Source organism: Arachis ipaensis, chromosome B4, assembly GCF_059453495.1.
Source record: "Arachis ipaensis isolate K30076 ecotype BB chromosome B4, ASM5945349v1, whole genome shotgun sequence".
Lineage (NCBI taxonomy): Eukaryota > Viridiplantae > Streptophyta > Magnoliopsida > Fabales > Fabaceae > Arachis > Arachis ipaensis.
This window is the reverse complement of record NC_142439.1, coordinates 13243706-13249808: the sequence shown is the minus strand read 5'-3', so window position 1 is coordinate 13249808 and position 6103 is coordinate 13243706. Positions and strand designations below refer to the sequence as shown.

Here is a 6103-nt window from a genome sequence, read left to right as displayed (position 1 = left end):
CAAAAATATCCACATATATAATTATATAAAATAAATATATCATTATAATTAATTTTATTAAATGATTAAACAATCCTTTTTATTTATGTGACAAGAATACCCATTTTTAATAATAATTTAAATTTAAATTTAAATTAAATCAACAAATCATTTCAAAAAATAAAAAGAAAAATAAAATTAATTAATCAAAAACATCATATGTGCTTGGTGTTCTTCTTTTCATCATCCAAAGTGCCCCAAAAATGATGAACAAACCCTAATCCTGGCAAAAGTCTCAAAAGTCAAAACCAGTTCTCGTCTCCCTCTCCCTACTCGCCACACCCTTTCTTGTTGCTTCCTAGTCCAGTCTCCGCTGCGTGCTCCCCTGCCTCGCACTGTCCCACCTTTGCCGCCCTGCCTCACGCTGTTGTCACCGCCTTGCCTCGCACCGTCGCCTAGTCTGTGGGTGTTGCCGATTGGAAGTTGCTAGCGTCGCCGTTGCTGCTGCTCTCTTCTCTGCTGTGGCGCCGCCGGTTTAAGTAAGCCACAAATCTCCTCTTCTCCCCTCTGATAGTCCCTTCCTACCTCTGTTCAATACTTTAGTTGAATGTTCAAACTTTAATCTGCTATATTCCTATTTTTTGTTCTGGATATAATTATGAATTTATAATTCTACTGGATTGACTTTTATATATAATTAAAATATGATTCATTCCCATGTTACTTACGATATACCTCGTTAATGGTTGAAGCAAAATGAAGCGCTATCAAAGAAGAATGGACCACATCATCTTACCGTAATGATCAATTCACAAACTGCTATTGAGCAAATCAACTTTAATTTTTGAAGTTATAAACCAACTGAAGATTTATATATTTATATATAAAAAATAGATAAGAGTATATTAATATAATAAATTACAGAGAGGCTTGTATATTAGCATAATGTCGAACTAAACTCGGTTAAACTTTACTTGAAGTCTTTTAGTTGAATTTTCCTCTATTCTATTTTGTTCTGAATCCTCTCGAATGAGCTGTTTATTTTTTCTTGTTCAATTTTGTTTTGAATTTGCTGTTGTTCAATTGATATCCGTAAGCACATGTACCTACTGAAATCTGTTCCAAGTGTTGCTGGTAGTTGCACTTTATTTATTTGTGTTTATGGTGTAGTTGTTTTCTTATAACTAGTAGAACTAAGATCTCCTGGTAATAGAAATTCATTGCAAAATAAGACATCCGTTAATTTCCTTCCCAAATAATATCCATTTCTCCATTTTCCCTGTAATTTTGATTCCCTAGCCTTTTTATAGACATTTCTGCTGAGAAGCTAAAAAACGAAACTAGTAAAAATGTATTCAAGATGCTAGTAGTTCAATTAGATGTTCAATATTTAACAACTAGTTCCTTTCAACATATAACAACCATTAATAAAGATGCTTACTCATAGAGTAATGTAGGTTGTTCAATTAGAAACCAACAACAAAGTGAAGGGAAAAAAATATATCAGAAGATGATCAAGAATTAGAACCAGGAACAGATGAAGAGATTGAAGACTTAACTATTAGGATTCAGAATGTTGGAACAGAAGTTGTTGAAGCAAAGGCTGGTGCCGGATCTGCTATTCTGTCTATGGCATATGCCGCTGCTAGATTCGTTGAGTCGTCTCTTCGTGTGCTCGATGGATATGGGGACGTGTGTGCTCGATGGAGATGGGGACGTGTACGAGTGCTCCTTTGTACAATCAGAGTTGAGGCTTTGATTCCATCTGATCTCCAAGGGTTGACTGAATACGAACAGAAGGCTTTGGAAGCGCTTTAGCCAGAACTTAAGATCAGCTTCGAAAAGGGGATTTCTTTTGCTCGGAAGCAAACGGTTGCTGCTTAAACCGTCTATTTATCAAAGCATTTATTCTCCGTTGTCCCTTGGAATAGAAAATCAAAAGGTTGTTTCTCAAGTTATTATGGGTTTCTTTAATTTCTTTGAGCATAAATACTTCTTAGAGAAGTTAGGTTGAGGATTTTATTGTAGGATCATACTGCATTTAGGACTTGGGATGCCAAATTTTCCAAACTATCAATTCTGCTTCCAGCTTTATTGGTAGATAGGGAGTGAGTTTCATTCCTGTTACTTGAATTGTGCTCTAGTGTGTTTGTCAGAAATATCAAAATATATTATTGTTATCATGTATAACTGTTACACTTGAATCTTTAATTTCTCATTGAGTTTTTGAATAACAAGGCTGGGCCTGGGACATGTTTCAATAAGTTAAGCTTACTTTGATCAACCGGATCTGCTAGTCATCAATATTAGGTCAATTAAAATTTTTAGAAGGGCTATACTCGGATATTTCCTGTGTACTTGGAATTCCACTCAAAACAGTAAATGTGCAGAAAATCATTTGGCAATGATAGTGGGACCATTGATTTATTGCTGTTACATTTCCATAACTGTATAGACTTATTAAAAAGAAAATTGTTTGTTGAATATAGCCATTATCATTCAAAAGTTGATTAAGAGGTACTCGAAACACTACATTGGAGTTGGCAGATAATGCCAAAAGAATTGCCCGAGATTACTGGAGTCGAAAATATCTCGAAAATTCTTGATTTTGCATTTGTAGATACACTAGAAACAGGAGAACAAGCTCCTGACTTGTAAAGAATATCCGTATTTGTATTTTTTTTTTTTGAAATATTTATCTGCATAAGCTAACTGCGTCTTATTACACAACAATGATTATGGAGTATGAGTGACAATTTAGACGACAAACTACAGAAAAATGTATAATTAATTATATAATAAATGTAATCAAAAGAAAAAGGATAAATAACACCTCATTTACTAGTGTATATGGTTTTGTTTGTAACTCTAAAATATTTATACTTTTTTTTAAAGTTAATAATGGTATAAGAATGCAACTTGTGTTAGATTTGATTTTAAAATCCCACAACTTGATGTTGCATATTATCATTGACTCTACTACCAAGAATTACCATAAGTATAGACAAAAAATTCAAAAAAATAAAAAATAAAAATCCGTAATTGTCATGTAGTCATGTTTGGTTTATATTTTGAATTGTTAGTTTCATCTCTTTAACTTAAAAAATTATTATGCACTATATTTTCTATAGACCTTTCTGTCAACATTATATGAATGACTTTATAGAATTAGAAGTTAGAATTCTAATTTGTATTCTTGTAGATCAAGTTTAAATACTCTACGATTCTGCTTAACTTTTGCTTTCAAAAGTTGGTCTCAATATATATTTTCATGAGTAGCATTAATATATACAAAAGCATCAATTGATAGAGCACCCAAACTACCAGTTGATAACATTCCTCTATGATTATTTGTCCATACTGTGCAACAACGGCTTTGCATTCTTGGCTTACAACTCTTGATGTTCCAATTGCATGATTTATCATAGTAATCACAGTTTGCACATAGTTATAACATAATCTAAAAGCAAATATATTGCATAAATTATATAGGAGAATAGAAAATGTCAAAAATCCTAGCATTTAGCTAGATATTACCTTTTGGATTTATGTCCTATCATGATTTTTCTGTCAAATATTCTAGTGACAATATTTTGACCTTGTTGCAGAGTATTAGCATAGCAATAAGAATTAAAAGTGCTTTAAAACCACAAACAATTAATTGTTTAAACCTCTAATTTACATTGATTATTCTACCCTCATTAACTCCACTAAATTCTACAAAAGGAATTGAATAACAAACTAGCAACCATAGTTAGAGCACCGTTGGACCTACCAAGGAAGTCCCTGATTCTGCAATAGCTAAACAACCTCGTTAACTCCACTAAATGTCACACTAGGCTCTCTATTTGCTTCAATAAATTCCTGGTAGAGATCAAAGGGTACTCTATCACTTAATAATGCATAGAATGTGAAAAAACCAAGCAGATTACACCCTTGTCTAATAGTATAGAAGGGGTTGAGGATCAGCCATACATGATTCTTCACAATTATGTCGCCAACTTTGACATTATCATAGCTAAAGAAACCAGAAATTGCTCTAGTACCATATTGAATTGCAACAGCAGCCCCTAAATAACATAAAAGGTCGCATTAGAGAGAAAGAACATGCCAGCATCTATTATAGGGCACACAATGTCAAGCGGCTGAAAATAGAAGCACTATATGAACATAACATTTTTTTCTAGTTGATCAAAGGAATACATCATTTCCTCCAAAAATAAATAAATAAAAAAAGCCTAGATAGATAAATAGACAGCAAAAACTTAATACAAAATCTAGTAAAACAATCAAAATCGACTTAAGAGTTTATGGGAAAAGTTGTCAAATCACCAACAGATCTTTTCCAGAAAGGAAGAAACACTTGCACAAACTAAAATTGGAGCAATATTCACACCAAACTTATTATATCAGTGCATTGAATCACCATGAAGAATAAAAGAAGATCATTTAAAATGAATATTTTTTATAAAATTAATTCAGTCATCCAATCTTAAAGAGACCTTTGTTTTTGCATATGATTACATGACAAAGTAGGTGAAGAAACTTACTCTCATCAGCAAAGCCAAGCAAAGATGGTGCTTAATGTCCCTTCTCAAATCATTTGAAAGATTGCAAATCAAGTTATACTCGTCAACACCTCTGGTTTCTTGCCATTTGTACTGCTCATATCGTCTAATTCGCTATCTAAGGCTGTCAGGGAGGAGTCTATGAGACATCCACTGTTCTGCATCTCTCCTTTTCACCCTCATCTCCTCTAATGTTGTTGTTGTTGATTGCAATTATGTCTGTTGGAAAATAAGTATAATTGCATAATATTAGTCAAGATGCACAAGCACCAATTGTTTACTTGTACAATACATTACAGAGAAAATGGAGAAATGGATATTATTTGGGAAGGAAGTTAACGCATGTCTTATTTTGCAATGAATTTCTATACCAGGAGATCTTAGTCCTACTAGTTATAAGAAAACAACTACACTATAAACACAAATAAATAAAGTGCAACTACCAGCAACACTTGGAACAGATTTCAGTAGGTACATGTGCCTACGGATATCAATTGAACAACAGCAAATTCAAAACAAAATTGAACAAAATAAATAAATAAATAAATAGTTCATTCGAGAGGATTTAGAACAAAATAGAATAGAGGAAAATTCAACTAAAAAACTTCAAAAGTTTAACTGAATTTAGTTCGACATTATGCTAATATACAAGCCTCTCTGTAATTTATTATATTAATATACTCTTATCTATTTTTTATATATAAATATATAAATCTTCAGTTGGTTTATAACTTCAAAAATTAAAGTTGATTTGCTCAATAGCAGTTTGTGAATTGATCATTACGGTAAGATGATGTGGTCCATTCTTCTTTGATAGCGCTTTATTTTGCTTCAACCATTAATGAGGTATATAGTAAGTAACATGGGAATGAATCATGTTTTAATTATATATAAAAGTCAATTCAGTAGAATTATAAATTCATAATCATATCCAGAACAAAAAATAGGAATATAGCAGATTAAAGTTTTAACATTCAACTAAAGTATTGAACAGAGGTAGGAAGGGACTATCAGAGGGGAGAAGAGGAGGTTTGTGGCTTACTTAAACTGGCGGCACTACAACAGAGAAGAGAGCAGCAGCAACGGCGACGCTAGCAACTTCCAATTGGCAACACCCACAGGCCGCAGAAGCATTGTGCGATACAACACCCACAGACTAAGCGATGGTGCGAGGCAGGACGGCGACAGCAGCGTGAGGCAGGGCGGCAAAGGTGGGACAGTGCGAGGCAGGGTAGCACGCAGCAGAGACTGGACTAAGGAAGCAACAAGGAAGGGCGTGGTGAGTAGGGAGAGGGAGACAGGAACTGGTTTTGACTTTTGAGACTTTTGCCAGGATTAGGATTTGTTCATCATTTTTGGGGCACTTTTGATGATGATGAGAAGAAGAAAAGCAAGCACATATGATGTTTTTGATTAATTGATTTTATTTTTATTTTTATTTTTTGAAATGATTTGTTGATTTAATTTTAATTTAAATTATTATTAAAAATAGGTATTCTTGTCACATAAATAAAAAGGATTGTTTAATCATTTAATAAAATTAATTATAAGGATAT

General features: G+C 33.1%; 2 long non-coding RNA genes across 2 annotated transcripts; one reads left to right on the top strand and one right to left on the bottom strand.

Annotated features, from left to right (window-relative positions):
- Nucleotides 1-224: 224 nt before the first annotated feature.
- Nucleotides 225-2243, top strand: LOC107638901 (uncharacterized). The gene is made up of 2 exons (XR_001619889.3): nucleotides 225-518; nucleotides 1427-2243. It is a non-coding gene; the product is annotated as an uncharacterized LOC107638901 (long non-coding RNA).
- Nucleotides 2244-3636: 1393 nt separating this feature from the next.
- Nucleotides 3637-5775, bottom strand: LOC107637595 (uncharacterized). Its single transcript, XR_015881175.1, has 3 exons — nucleotides 5590-5775; nucleotides 4530-4766; nucleotides 3637-4049 (listed from the first exon to the last, which is right to left on the bottom strand). It is a non-coding gene; the product is annotated as an uncharacterized LOC107637595 (long non-coding RNA).
- Nucleotides 5776-6103: the final 328 nt, after the last annotated feature.